Source organism: Oreochromis niloticus, unplaced genomic scaffold (genome assembly GCF_001858045.2).
Source record: "Oreochromis niloticus isolate F11D_XX unplaced genomic scaffold, O_niloticus_UMD_NMBU tig00003705_pilon, whole genome shotgun sequence".
Taxonomy (NCBI): Eukaryota; Metazoa; Chordata; class Actinopteri; order Cichliformes; family Cichlidae; genus Oreochromis; species Oreochromis niloticus.
The window spans coordinates 1-12,940 of NW_020327934.1; the positions used below are offsets into that span (position 1 = coordinate 1).

Here is a 12,940-nt window from a genome sequence, read left to right on the forward strand (position 1 = left end):
ATAGTGTTTTGAAATCATTTCAAGGATCTCAATTTCATTAAAGTCGAGATCTGATTAGTCTACACCAAGACATTCCGTTGGACTTGCTTGTGTGCTTCAGATCCCAAGTGTGATTAAACTTAAGCTCAGGACCTGATGAGTTGATGTAGGTCCTGAAGTAGTAAGGGAACTCTGGACCATCACAGTAACAGCACCATGTTTGACTTTAATGCTGGTGTTTTTCTGAAATATTTCTCTCACTTTAGAAGATTCAGTTTAGTACAGTGAGTCTGCCAGCTCTTGCTGATCATCAAGATGTTTTTAGGCAAATGTGAGAAAGTTTTGTTCTTTTTGGCCAGTCAATAAATAATTTTGAGTTTAATGGATATAAAGTGTTTAAGCAGGAGGCCTGAAACTGTCTGCTGTAACCTCAGTGTGCGGTTTATTTGGACCATATAATATTTACAGTAAGTTACTGTAGCAGCACGTCTTGGTTTGAGTTTATAGACTTAGTTTATTGTTTAATAGAACGCAAAAATGTCCTTATACAGTTCCACCATCATTTGTTAAACATTGTCATTCTGTTCAGTCCAATAATTTACTGTAGAACTCTTTAGTATTTAAAGCCCTACATGTACTGTATTTTTGAAATTATAAGGCATAAGTCAATAAACAAGTCTGTTTTAAGCAGATTAAGCCAAACAAAACAGTCAGATAAGTCAAACTTTATTCAAGTCATTCACAACAACTCTCAACACTGTTCAGTTGTAACACATAAAATACAGAACAATACACTCACTTTTTCAGTTCATTCCTCATCCACAAATCCATCAAACTCTTCATGGGTTGATCAATTTGAAATCTGCTTCTTAAGCATGTCTCTTAGCACGTGCCAGGTCCTTGTACACACACCATAATGTTATGTTGAAGCACCGTACAAATTACCTCGAGGGTCCTGACTATGGTAGCCATAATGCTCTGACAATACATCAAGCAGCGCAGCTTTGTAGCTTACGAAGTCTTACTAAAATATTTGACAGAATTTTGAGCGCTGTGTACCACAGAAATCCCGTTCGAGGTCAGTAAGCATAACCAGAATTGATACATTAGGCACATTGTATGTTTTGAGAAAATGACAGGATTTTAGTGTGCCATATAGTCTGAAGAATATGGTAAATCCAAGCATATTGGAAATACGACTAATTCCAGGCCTTTTGTGTCTTACAGGTGACCTGCTCAGAAGATCCTCTCCTCTCTATCATTATAAGCAATTCTGTCTATCCTATCACTCTCCCGACTCATCTAATTTGACAGCCATTCCATCTTGTATCCCTCTATCCTCTACTGCTCTATCTAATTTGACAGCCATTCTATCTTGTATCCCTCTATCTCTACTGTCTATCTAATTTGACAGCCATTCTATCTTGTATCCCTCTATCTCACTGCTCTATCTAATTTGAGAATCCAAGTTTTCAGAAATCCAAGTTTTCAGAATCCAAGTTTTCAGAAATCCAAGTTACCAGTACTTGATCTATCTGTTACAGAATTCTGAGAGATCTCTGCTCTCACTGCTCCTTCTTTCCTGTCATTAAGCTCTCTCACATTCAGTCATTTTGCTGGAAATTACAAGTTGAATTTACAGTACAGTAGAACTTATAGTAGAAACTACTTACACAGCCCTACATTAGTCATTTTAATTTGCATTAGACTTTGGAATTAACACTGCTATTTGGCTTACTTTGATACATTGTATAAAATATCACCTTTTTATAAGTTTATTTGTAATAAGATAATCTGGTTCTTTTGTAATACATACATTCAGATAAATAATAAATTAGATCCAAATACATTTGCTAGTCTGTTTCATTGGCTATAACATTGACTGCAAGTTTATAGTATTATTATTTAAGGACAAACCCATTTGTCACTCAGTGTAAGTATTCAGTTAGTATTGTCATCGAGAAGGCCTGAGGACCCAGACTTCCTGTTTCTGACTGCTGCAGAACATCCAGCTGAAGAATCCTCATCACCTGTCATCTTATCACCACACCACCAAAGCTCCATATATTTGATTTAAATTTTAGATATCTGAAAGATTTACATAAACTCCCTTAAGAGCTAAGACTTTTATTATAGCCTGTTGATTGAGATTTATTCTGCATATCATCTTACAGAAGTTGTACTTATTTATCAGTCTGGTTAAAAAAAATATAAGTGAAATTATACAGTTTCTAAAAGAGCTACAATAAAACGGACAAATTGTTTCCAGAGAACTTTGAATTTCCTTTATTTTGAGTTTGGAGTACAAATCAGCTTTTTAACGTCTATTTATATATTCATAAAAACATTTTAAAGTAGTATAATAGTACATTTATCAGATTTAACAGTAACTTGAGGAGTTATACGTTTTTCTGTGTTAAGGTTCAGTTTTGTTTATATTTGTGTATAACCACATATAAGCTCCAGGTTGTACTTCAGCAAAATGCCAAGAAAAGGTCAAAGGTCTCAGTCCCAGAAGCTTAGACGTCAGAAGGAGAAAGAACAGGTGAATGTTTCTCAGAGCAGTGAGCAGGTAAAGGTGTGTGTTTCAACTTTTCCAGCACTGAAGTGCAGAGCAGTGTTCAGACAGCCACAGTGTCTTATGCAGATGTGGTAAAGAGAGGTGTTCCCTCAGTGTCTGTCCCAGAGCCTGAAGTTATGCAGGTAATCCATATTGAACCCCAGGTAACTGTACAAACACAGCATGATGGGAGACAGCCACAGTGTCTTATGCAGATGTGGTAAAGAGAGGTGTTCCTCAGTGTCTGTCCAGAGCCTGAAGTTATGCAGTAATCATATTGAACCCAGTAACTACAAACACAGCATGATGAGACAGCCACAGTGTCTTATGCAGATGTGGTAAAGAGGTGTCCCTCAGTGTCTGTCCCAGAGCCTGAAGTTATGCAGGTAATCCAGACTGAACCCCAGCTAACTGTACAACACAGCATGATGAACAAGCTCCAGTACAGTCTCATGTACAGGTTACAAACAGTGAAAGTCGTCCACGAGTGAGTAGCATCTGTGCGTCCCGAAGCCAGGCTTCTCCTAGGTATGGAAAGTACCGGAATCAGCAATGCATGGCTAACAGTTTGGTTTTCCTGTCATTCTTACACGAGGATGAATTTATTACCAGAGCAGATCTAAACCGTGTGTTGGACAAAGGCCATGCCATGCATTCAGATGCCAGAAAGAGGTTTGTGAACAGCGTGTTTCTAGCCACTGATGAGCTTCCCACAGTGGTCACTAGCCGCAGACACGAGTATCAAGTCGACATGTCTCAGTTAGCTCATTACGGCACATTTGATGGTACAGATCACCTTCTGAGCCTTGAACAAGGACTACAGTGTTTGGCTTCAGACGTTCGCTACGCTTTGCTAGTCATGGGAGGAACAGTCATCGCTGTTTGCAGGCTGACTTCAGGTGAATATGCATATTTTGACCCTCACCCACGTAAGTCTACTGGTATGCCATTGTCGCTAAGTGTAAGTGGTGGAACTGCAGTCATGTTAAGATTCACATGTCTCAACGACATGATTGACAGGATCAAACGTTTGTACCGAATGTTTAGCATCGCCCCATCCTGCACTTATGAGCTACAGCCTGTCGAGTTTCACAGTGGAAACGCTGCTGACCAAAGAGATGCTGATGAAAACAGACAAACAGCTACAACTGTTCCAGCACCAGCTTTAAATGAAGCTGTTCATGAAATAAACTCCCAAACATCTACTGACCAGACACAGAAGACTGTGAGAGACACTTTAACCACTGAAGTGACATCATCCAGAGTGGATTATTCACATGAGACAGCTGCTACTGAAAACAACCATCTTCCTTCTGAGTATTTAGAAAAAGAAACACCTGCATTCTCTGTGAGAGAAACGCAGGTAACATCAGATTCTGTTCCTCAGAATGATTCAAACATTGCCTCCTGTTTAACTAAGACAATTGAGGAACTTTCACAAAAACTGCTGAAATATAATAAACCTCCCGACTCCAGCAAAAGAGAAAAATAAGGAGAAGAATATTAGCCCAAGAAAACTACCACAGAGAAAGGAAAATCAGAAAAAGAAAGAAAGGCAGATGTACAGGTTTGATGAAAGCTTCAAGACAAAGAAAAACAACTCAACCAGGAAGTGTAATGATCCTGATCAGAGACAGAAAAGGAGTCTGTACAAAAATGAACTGTATAAATTAAATGCTACCTATAAGGAGAAACAGAGAGAACATTTTAGAAAGATGTATAGAGAAAGTGCTAAAATGAGAGAGAGAAAAAGAGAATGTGTCATAAGGACATATAAAGACAATCCCCTATTCAGAGAAAAGCAGAAGGAACGTATAACAAGAACATATAGAGAGTCTCCCCTATTCAGAGAAAAGCAGAAGGAACGTATAACAAGAACATATAGAGTCTCCCCTATTCAGAGAAAAGCAGAAGGAACGTATAACAAGAACATATAGAGAGTCTCCCCTATTCAGAGAAAAGCAGAAGGAACGTATAACAAGAACATATAGAGAGTCTCCCTATTCAGAGATAAGCAGAAAGAGCGTATAAGAAGAATATACAGAACTTGTGCTGAATTCAGAGAGAAACATAAAGCTTACATGAGGTCATATGTTTCTAACCTATATAAAGAAAGCGAAGAATTTAAAAAGAAAAAACTATCTTACATGACTAAGCGTTATGGAGAAGAGAGACAATTTCAGCAACAACACAAGGACAATATGAGAGAAAGAATGAGAGTAAAATATTGGAACGGTTTTTCTTTCAGACAGATGCATAATATCAGATGTGCAATGAACATAAAACGGAAATATCGCCAGATGCATCGACCAGCTGAGAGTTTACAGTGTCATCCAGATAACACTTTAATGAATGAGGCCATATCTCGTTTCAGATCAAACATTAAATCAGCACCATCTTATGTTTGTACTGTTTGTCTAAAAGCTTCTTTTCCTAATCAGGTGAAAATCTGCAAAAGAGAAAATTACTCAAAACACCAAACTGTAGCTCAGCAGTGTCTAACTGGTAAATTTGTTCATATGTGTGATGAAGCATGTAATGATCACTGCAGCTTTCCTATTGAGAGAAAAAAGGAGTATATCTGTCACACGTGTCACAGTTCCCTCAAAAGTGGACGCATGCCAAGGCTTGCTGCTGTTAACGGTTTAGAACTGCAGGATATTCCAGCTGAACTGTGTGATCTCAACATTCTGGAGAGACATCTGATTGCCAAATGCATACCATTTGCTAAGATTATTCCTCTTCCAAAGGGGAGACAGAGACTCATACGTGGTAATGTGGTGTGTGTACCATCTGAGGTCCAACAAACAGTTGACTCTTTACCTCGGCTCAGAAGCCATTCACAGATAATGAGAATCAAGTTGAAAAGACGACTGTGCTACAAAGGCCATCAGCTGTTCCAGACTGTCACCTGGTCTAAACTGATCCAAGCCCTGCGTAAACTCAAACAAATTCATCCACAGTACACAGATATTGTTATCAGAGATGATGCATTGCTTTGTGATCCAACGTTACCTGATGATGACAGCAGTGATGAAGCCAGCATGGGAAGTGATGATTATGATGAAGCAGATTTAATGGAAATTGACAACTATGAAAAAGATGCCCTTTTGTGCGAAAGTGAGTCTGAAAGTGAACAAGATGTTAATATGCAATCCTGTGATGAACAACCAGAGGAACAAAATCCAGATGAACCAGAAAGTGATTTGAACAATGGAGGTTTTGCTCTAGAAAGTTGTCTGCAGCCTGTAGACATTTCAGAAGAGATTCTCTCTTTCACTGATAACACATATTGTGTGGCTCCTGCAGAAAGAAACAATCCTGTTAGCTTCTTCAGAACTCCTCACTTGGAAGCCATGGCATTTCCTGTGCAGTTTCCTACTGGTCAGAATACACTGGATGAAAAGAGACGTCTCAAGCTCACACCGAGTGCTTACTTCAAGTCAAGGCTTTTCAACATTGATGCAAGATTTGCTAAAGATACAAATTACCTGTTTTTCTCACAGTTTGTCACTGAAATACACTTGGCTAATTCCAGCATGACAATACAGCTAAGGAAAGGTAAAACTATGACGAAAGATGGACGGAAAATCACATCAGGAATGTTACAAAGTAAGACAGAAGTAGAGAAGCTGGTTAGAAATAAAGATGCAATCAGATTTATGCAGCCACTCAGAGGAACTCCAGCTTACTGGCAGAAAACTACCAAAGATTTATTCAGTATGGTTCGTCAAATAGGAACACCTCAGTTCTTTGTCACTTTCTCTGCTGCTGAGATGAGATGGCCTGAAGTGATTCAAGCAATAAAGAGACAGCAAGGTGAAGAGGTTGATTTTGAAGCCCTGGACTGGTCAGAAAAGTGTGAAATTCTAAGATCAAATCCAGTAACCACCATGCGAATGTTTGATAAACGTGTTGAGGCTTTGTTCAGAGATTTGCTTTTTTCTCCTGCACAGCCCCTTGGTGAGATCATTGATTACTTTTACAGAGTTGAGTTCCAGCACAGAGGTAGTCCACATATACACATGTTGCTGTGGATTCAAGAAAAGGTAGAAGTAGATATGGATGATGACCAAACTGTCTGTGACTTTGTGGACAGATACATCTCAGCTCAACTCCCTGATCCAGAAAAACAACCTGAACTGCACAAAAAAGTCACTGAACTGCAACAGCACAGCAAAAACCACACAAAGACATGCTTTAAGAGTGTGAACTCTGGTTGTAGATTTGGGTTTCCAAAACCACCAGCCACAAGAACAATGATTGTGAGACAGGATGAGGATTCAGACACTGAAGCTGCAAAAACCAAACTCAGACCTTTGTTGAACCTGCTGAAGGAACCTGAAGCTGCTTCCCTCACCATAGAGCAGATTCTGTCACGATGCAACTTGACAATGAATGAGTATGAGCAATGCCTCCAAGACATAAACAAGAAAACAGCTCTGATTCTGAAACGTGACCCAAATGAGTGTTGGATCAACAATTACAACCCAGACCTGCTTGAAGCCTGGAACTCTAATTTAGATGTCTCATTAATTTTGAATGCCTATTCATGTATAGAATACCTCTGTAAATATATAACGAAGAAAGAATCTGGCCTCTCTGAATACCTGAAGACAGTTATTGATAACTCTGATAAGAACACGGTCAATGAATGTGATGAAATGAGAGCTGTGATGCAGGCTTACTCAAAAAAGAGAGAAATCAGCGCACAGGAGTGTGTGACTCGAGTCTGTGGCCTAAAAATGAAAAAATGTTCCCGCAGTGTTGTATTTGTACCAACAGATGATAACCCAGTAAAAATGAGTCGCCCGATGAGCTACCTGGAAAGCACAACACACGACAGTTGTAATATTTGGATGACAAGTTTGAGTGATAAATACAAATGCAGACCTGAGACACCAGAATATGAGGAAATGTCCCTGGCTGATTTTGCTGCCTTGTGCAGGTTGGTGAGTGGTCCAAATGAAGGAAAAGATGTGCTTCCTCTTCTAAACCAGCTTGGATTTGTACAAAGGCGAAAGAATGATAAACCAGCTATAATCAGGTATTACCACTGTTCACAGGAAAAAGATCCTGAGCAATATTATGGTCGACTGTTGAGACTTTACCTTCCACACAGATCAGAGCAGGAACTGAAACCACAAGGGTTCCAAACCTATCAGTCCTTCTACAACTCAGGTTGTGTACGACTTCCATGTTCAGACCACAGTGAGTCTGTGAAAAGGATTGTGAAAAGAAATAAAGACAAGTATGAGAAGAACTCTGAGGATATTGAGAGTGCACTGGAAGAGTTTGAACAAAATAGGGATGTTGTGATTGATGAATGGTGTAATCTTGCTCCTGAATCTGAAGTTGTGAGGATGCAATGTGATGAGAATCTTCCTGAGGGACATTCTGATGATGAGAACGAACAGGAGAATGTCCCCGATTACAGTCGTCAGTCTGATGCTGTAACAGAGATCAGAGCCATCAGAGAACAACCTGCAGTAGATCCAGCCGTGGTACGTGTAATGTATCAGAATCTGAACCAGAAGCAGGCCTGCGTGTTCTATGCCATAAGAGACTGGTGTATTCAGCGAGTTTGTGGTTTGAACCCAGATCCATTTCTCTTCTATATCAACGGTGGTGCAGGAACTGGAAAGTCACATCTGATTAAGTGTATTCACTCTGAAGCATCAAAGATCCTGAGCAGACTGCCTGCTAATGCAGAAGAAGCTGACATATCAAATCCAACTGTTTTACTGACTTCATTTACCGGTACAGCAGCTTTTTCTATCAGTGGCTCTACATTACATTCTCTACTGAAACTACCCAGGAGTCTGAATCCACCCATTCAAGGACTTGGTAATCAACTGGATGAAGTCAGATCTGAGCTTATAAATGCTGAAATTATTGTTATTGATGAGATTTCAATGGTTTCAAAACCCCTTTTTGCCTATGTGGATGCAAGACTGAAACAAATCAAAGGCACTCAGAGACCTTTTGGTGGAATGTCAGGTTTAGCTGTTGGAGATTTTTACCAGCTGCCACCAGTGCGACAGTCTAAGCCTCTCTGTGTTTATGATCCAGAACAGATTGACCTATGGCAGGAACATTTTCAGATGATCACTCTAACCGAGATCATGCGTCAGAAAGATGATGTGGCCTTTGCAGAGATGTTGAACAGGATTAGAGTCAAAGAAAAGACAGATGAGCTTTCTCAGTGCGACAGAGATTTGTTGTCACAGGCTGTGACTGTACCAGAAGAATGTCCAACTGAGGTCTTACACATCTATGCCACCAACAAGAATGTGGAATCCCACAACACAGATACCCTGAAGAAGCTTCATTCAAACATTATAATCATCAATGCAGACGATTTCCAAAAGGATAAATGTACAGGCAGAATGGCACGAAGAGACAAACCATTTACAGGTGGGCGAAATGATTTACCCGACACCCTGAATGTTGCAGAAGGAGCTCGAGTCATGCTGACCAGAAACTTGGACACACTAAACGGTTTAGTCAATGGTGCTTTTGGTATACTGGTAAAGGTGGTGAGATCTGAAAATGATGGACAAATAATTAAACTGGGGCTCAGAATTGACAACAGGCAGCCTATGAGACACAACCGCAGTGCTAATGCAGCATCTGATGATCTGGTTTACATTGAGAGAGCAGAGGAGAGTCTGAAGTTTAAAGGAGCGGTACACAGACAGTTTCCTGTAAAGCTCGCATTTGCCTGCACAATTCACAAAACCCAGGGTCTTACAACACAGACAGCTGTAGTTTCAATGAAGAACATTTTTGAACCAGGTATGGCTTATGTTGCTCTCAGCAGGGTGACGTCTCTCAGTGGACTCTATTTGCAGGACTTGGATGAGAACAAGATTTATGCCAATCCTGAGGTAACTGCAGCACTCCAAACCATGAGACAAGCCAGTGTTGAGGAAATGATGCCTCTTCTTCAGGTCAGAGAAACAGCCAGCAGACCTGACACTCTTACACTGATCCATCACAATACAGAAAGTTTGCCATCTCACATCAGTGACATCAAGAGTCATCATGAAATGTGTTTAGCAGATGTTTTGTGTCTCACAGAGTCTCACCTCCAAGGCTCCTTTGTTGCAGACAGTCTTCATTTGGACGGCTACACAATGTTCAAACGCAACAGACATGTGTCCTACACAAACTTTCCTCACATGGCCAGCAGAAGTGGTGGTGGAGTTGTTGTGTATTTGAGGAATCATTTTCAGGTTCAGGTAAAACAGTATCTGCATAATGTCACTGATCTTGAATTTTTAGTATTGAAGGTTCAGGCTCCATTCCCTGCGCTCATTGCTGTTGTGTACAGACCCCCAGACTACAGTTTGACACCATTCATGCAAAACCTGGTAAGTCTTTTAGATTCACTTGAAATAATGGACTGTCACCCAATAATTGTGTGTGGAGATTTTAATGAGAACCAGTTACAGAGTGGAAGGAAACAGATTCTGGAGCAGTTTCAGTCTAGAGGGTATTCACAGCTGATCACTTCTGCCACGACAGACAAGAACACCTTGCTTGACCTCATTTTTATTTCTCAGCCACAGCAAAGCCTTCATTCAGGTGTTCTGAGAACATATTACAGTTACCACAACCCTGTGTTTTGTGTCCTGTCCTTGAGCCAATCATGAAGTCGTCTGGTGAGTTTTGAAACAATTACAGATCATGTTTGTTACAGAGTTTACTGATTGTAGAGCATGAAAAAGATTTTTCATTGAAAAAAGGGTCTTCCCTACTCTGTCTGTCAGAAGACCCTTTCTTATTGCAATGTTATTAATCATTTCACCAAATCATTGCTAAACTTCATGCAGAGCAGGGAACATCTGCTATCATGCACCTCTGATCTGAAATGTGCTGCAACATTTGATAAACCAACATCATTTTTTTTTATTCTCATGTTTTAAATGACTACATCTTTTTACTCTGACGTATGTATCTCAACAAACGAGATCTTCCCCTCCAAGGGCTTTAAAATATGAAATAGTAAATAAATAAATCCCAGATAAATGCAGGTATTTATTATGGGTCACATGAATAAATACAGAAAATTATATTTTCATGATTATAGTAGATTTTGTAGAATCAAAAGTTTTTGTGATGAATGAGTTTTTGCTTATCATGTTTTACAGGTAAAAAATGTCAAAAGTTTTAAACTATCTTTAGGCTACCAGAGATGTCTATAATGATACATTATGTAGAGAAAAACATTAGTACAGCTTACAGAATATGTATAAAAACTGATTTAGAAGTAAATGGATAGTTTTCTGAAAGTTCCCGACTACAGTTTAACACCACCCACCCAGCTCAGCCCCCAAGTGTCTATGTAATGCTTGTATGGTGTGTGAGTTTGACTTGGCCTTTATCCGGGTGGGTTTGGGTTTGGGTGGATAAAGGCCAAGTCAGAATTCTCTGAGCAGCTGGAAAAAGCTGCTAATAAACAAAGACATCAGAAAGTGTGGGCTTTAGGTGTAGCCCACGCTTTCTGATGCACTAATTAGACTTAGTAACCGACACCCCATACCAGCATCACATAGACACTTGGGGGCTGAGCTGGGTGGGTGGTGTTATAAGCACTTGTTTTGTTAGATGTATTTTTTCAGACAGGGCACAGTCTCCTTTGTGGCAAAACCTTCAAACGTCACCATCCTCAGCTGAAACAACAACATCTTAACACCATCTTCATGAACTGCTGAGCCAAACCTGATCCATCAGTGCTGGACTGCACAGATAACTACATGCCACAAGGAGACTGCTGTTTTAAGAAACTGCCATACCAGTGTGTCTTCAATGGAGAAGATGACACACCCATCACCTGACCTCCTGCCTGATCTGGAGACCATCATCATGCTGCCACACTACACACCTCTGAAACCATCAATTATGACTGATACTGAGGAAACTGTATTTCCTACTCAGAGATGCTCAGTGATCCTCAGAGCAGAGAGAGGTATGATTGTTTTTTCTTTGATAAAAAATGTCAGTGCTTTTAATTCATTTAATTAATTTAAATCCTGTTTATTGCATAAATAATTCCACACTCAAATGATTATACTTGTTGACACTTTTTGAGTTTTAATTCACATTATGGATTACAAATCTATGCTTTTTCTACTCTGTCTCTCTGTGCAGGTACTGCTGTCTTCTGAGTTCTTCAGTGTCCCAACTGAAACATTCAAACCTCATTGCAGAGCTCATGTCTTTCCTCACCATCATGTGAGTGTGAGATTGCTCTGGATTCTGGTTATGTGTCCTGCAGCACCTATAAGGTATTTCAATATTATTCATTGTATAACTCATTTGTAGTTTTTAGGCCTTAACACAAATGAAATGTTCCTTTTTCTGTATTTTTTAGAACAAGCTCGTCCAGTGTGCCTGCATTCCAGCTTCTTATACTCTACGCAAGTGGACAGAGTATAAGTGTTTGACCACTCTTACAGACACCGACTTCTGTCAACTCACTTCTACTGATCAGGCACCTCACTCCAGGAAGACAGAGGGCTGCAAGCCTGTCATCATTTCCTGTGTGGCTATTCTTGGGGTAGCATCAGATTTTTCCCACAAATATTAAAAGGTAACACTTGTTTTAAGCTTAGTTATTAAATCAAAAGTCTTCCCTTGTGTTATGTCTGTGAAGGTTCTCATGGTGTCCTTTGATGTAGTCTCTCTCTTCACTTGCATACCCACTACAGAGGCAGTGGAGACTGTCAGAAAACGGCTACAAGAAGACAGCTCCTTGGAAGACAGGACCAACTTCACACCCGATCAGATTTGCACACTGTTAGACCTCTGCCTTACCACTACATATTTGAAATACAACGAGGGTTTCTACAGACAAAAACATTGCTGCACCATGGGCTCCCCTGTGTCACCTATTGTAGCCAACCTTTGCATGGAGGAAGTGGAAAGAAAGGCTCTTGGCTCTTTTAAAGGGAGAGTACCCAGCCACTGGTACAGATATGTAGACGACACCTGGGTCAAAATCAAAACACAAGAAGTGGAATCCTTCACTGCGCACATTAACGCCGTGGATAAAAACATCAAGTTCACCAGGGAAGACACAAAGGACGACTGTTTGCCTTTCCTGGACTGCGCTGTGCACATTGAAGAGAATGGCAACCTCAACATTGAAGTTTATCGGAAGCGCACACACACGGACCAGTACCTCCTCTTTGACTCCCATCACCCTCTGGATCACAAACTTGGAGTAATCAGGACCCTACACCCCCGGGCAGAACATGTTCCCTTTAAGCCTGAAGGGAAAAAGAAGGAACACACACATGTAAAGGAAGCACTTAAAACATGTGGCTATCCTTATTGGGCGTTTATAAAGTCAGCAAAGATGCACAGAAAAGAACATCAGACACCAGCGAGGGA

The 12,940-nt window shown here is 40.2% G+C and overlaps 1 long non-coding RNA gene across 1 annotated transcript; it reads left to right on the forward strand.

Moving 5' to 3' along the window:
• Positions 1-11,693: 11,693 nt before the first annotated feature.
• LOC109198484 (uncharacterized) lies at positions 11,694-12,287 on the forward strand. The gene is made up of 3 exons (XR_003218041.1): positions 11,694-11,832; positions 11,919-12,137; positions 12,256-12,287. It is a non-coding gene; the product is annotated as an uncharacterized LOC109198484 (long non-coding RNA).
• The last annotated feature ends 653 nt before the right edge of the window (positions 12,288-12,940 follow it).